The following is a 2,500-nucleotide window of genomic DNA, read 5'->3' on the forward strand; positions in this document are numbered from 1 at the left end:
AGAAACAGTGCCAAGACTAATGAGTTTCCTTAAGTGGCTTGTCAAACCCTCCCTATCTAATTAATGAATGCAAATCCACCTTAAAATGCATTTTTTTTATATAATATTAATTAGAATTCCCCGAATCCTCCCAGCCAGACTTGGGGAAAAACGTTGGTCATAGTAAATGAGCGTGGAAGCAAAGGCAAGAGCTTACAGTGCACAACACCATCTGTTCACCGGAGGAACTTCAGACAGGTCTGCATCGTCAGGACTTCGGTCCGCAGTTTAAGTGAGACGTCTCTCGCCTCCTTTATCTTCCCTGTCCCTGTGAAAAATGAGCTGTCCGTCAAAGTTCAGCTGCACCGCCTCGTTCCTCGTCCTCCTGTCCGCGTGTAAAACTCGCTCAGCCACAAACGGACGCCGGCTAATTTACGCCCCCTGCGAAGCGACACACATCCTTCCTGTCGAGGGAACGTGAATGTCTGATGACTTGAAGGAGAGCTGAGCTTTAGTGGCCTTTAGTGAAGGTGACTGGACTTAAGATGTGCCAGCTGTGAGCCAAAGCCTTTTCCTTTTCCTTCCCACTTTCCCTTCGCATTACGCATCATCAGGAATTCGGTTGACGCTGATATATTAGTAGCCTACACTACGTCGTTCAAACGCATATCTGACACTGAATGTTGTTTAGGAACCCGAGTTGTTTTGCGTTGTATTTTAATACACTTTTTTTTTTTTTACATTAAATCGTGATTTTTTTATTTTTTTTAAACCTGAGAAATCTCGTGTGATTCAACCGGCTTTATCCGAACCGGATGAGAATCCTAATCGTGGCCTGAAAATGACATTTTAAAGTGTTTCGTCCATCTTGACATTTGCGTTGTTTAGGTGCTCGCTTGAATCTTGTTATACAAGTACGGTATGTGAATTAATACGTCCCTGAAAGCTTCTCGTGTCTGCCCTCTTTAACGGTTGCATTCGTGATTAGTTTTAACACAAATGGCCCACATCTGGTTGAGTTTTAAGTTCAGAAAACCAATTTTAAAAAATGATCCACCTATGATTGTCCTTGTTATAATGCCATATCACCGAATCAACGTCAGTTTCATGCATAAGCGTGACTTATTGCTGTACAAACAGCTGGATCTACATGATTATATACGCGCGAGATGGTTTTAGGGGTTTTGATTGACGTGCATCTCTGTGCCATCAGGGCTTGAGATCCGCCAGATCCGCTCGTCCACACACTGATGGGTGTCTGCGTTGATGCCAGTGTTATTTTAATCACCCAGCTTAACGTGACAAAGCCATTCATTTGCAATCGGCCGGTTGAATGCTGCTGCTAAACTACACACACGCAAGATCACCAAAGAATCTTGGCAGATTAAAACTCATGCAATTACCTGTTATGTTATGTTGCTTTAGCGAAGTAATGTTTGTTTGCATCGTTTAGTCAGGATCACACTGTCTGGTAAATCTGCATACTAACTTTAACCTTACGTTCTGTGATTAGCAATAAGCAATATGGACTCATGCTCAACAATGTCACCGATCTCTCCCTGATTGTGCCTTTTGATTCCAGTGAACAGAGTTCGCGACCCCTGACCCGGTCCTCCGGATAGCGTTCGACACTAATAAGGATTGGACGGCGTTGCTCACGTTAGGCTGTTAACCAGACTTGCATGACCACTTTAGACTATTTATGAGTAAATACTGGTTTGTTTTGGGTTATTTCTGTTCAGATTTCTTTGTTTTGCTCCCTCCTGTCCTGACCCGTCATCCCAGTAATTAACAGATGACTTTTTATAGAGGTAATAAAGAAATTGCAGAATGCCAATTTTGTATGAATGATTTATAAGAAAATGAATAAAGTCATATTTGATGCTATAACGATGTGTGTCGTGTTTCTGGTTAATAATAGTCATAAAGAGGCGAGTGGAAATAATGTGGAGGTACACTGGTAGAAAAAAAAACATAATCATTATAATCAAATCATAATATCACTGAATGAACCTGAGAATATTAGTTTAGAAATAACTCAAGGTTATAATTTCAGGTCAGCACTTTTTACTGTGTGCATCGAACCGTTCATGATGGAATTCAGCGCTATTGATTGTAAAAATTTCTCGTATTGTGATTTTTGAGGCTGCTTTAATATCTAATACTGAAATCAGACCGTACTTTTGACTTATCAAAAAATCATAAAAGATAAAAAAATCATTATCATAATCTGCTTTAATATCTAATACTGAAATCAGACCGTACTTTAGACTTATCAAAAAAGAAAAAAAATCATAAAATCGTAAAAGAAAAAAAAAAAATCATTATCATAATCTGCTTTAATATTTAATACTGAAATCAGACCATACTTTAGACTTATCAAAAAATAAAAAAAATCATAAAAGAAAAAAAAATCATTATCATAATCTGCTTTAATATCTAATACTGAAATCAGACCGTACTTATGACTTAGCAAAAAATAAAAGATAAAAAAATTATTATTATCATAATCTGCTTTAAT

General features: G+C 38.2%; 1 protein-coding gene across 1 annotated transcript in view; it reads left to right on the top strand.

Annotated features, from left to right (window-relative positions):
* ext1b (exostosin glycosyltransferase 1b) overlaps positions 1-1,869 on the top strand; it is a 109,887-nt gene extending 108,018 nt beyond the window's left edge. The window contains exon 11 of the mRNA XM_084423363.1: positions 1-1,869. This exon is cut by the window's left edge and continues 1,447 nt beyond it. The gene's annotated coding sequence lies outside the window, so the exon portion shown is untranslated.
* Positions 1,870-2,500: the final 631 nt, after the last annotated feature.

The sequence above is a fragment of the Rutilus rutilus genome (genome assembly GCF_951802725.1).
Source record: "Rutilus rutilus genome assembly, chromosome: 11".
Taxonomy (NCBI): domain Eukaryota; kingdom Metazoa; phylum Chordata; class Actinopteri; order Cypriniformes; family Leuciscidae; genus Rutilus; species Rutilus rutilus.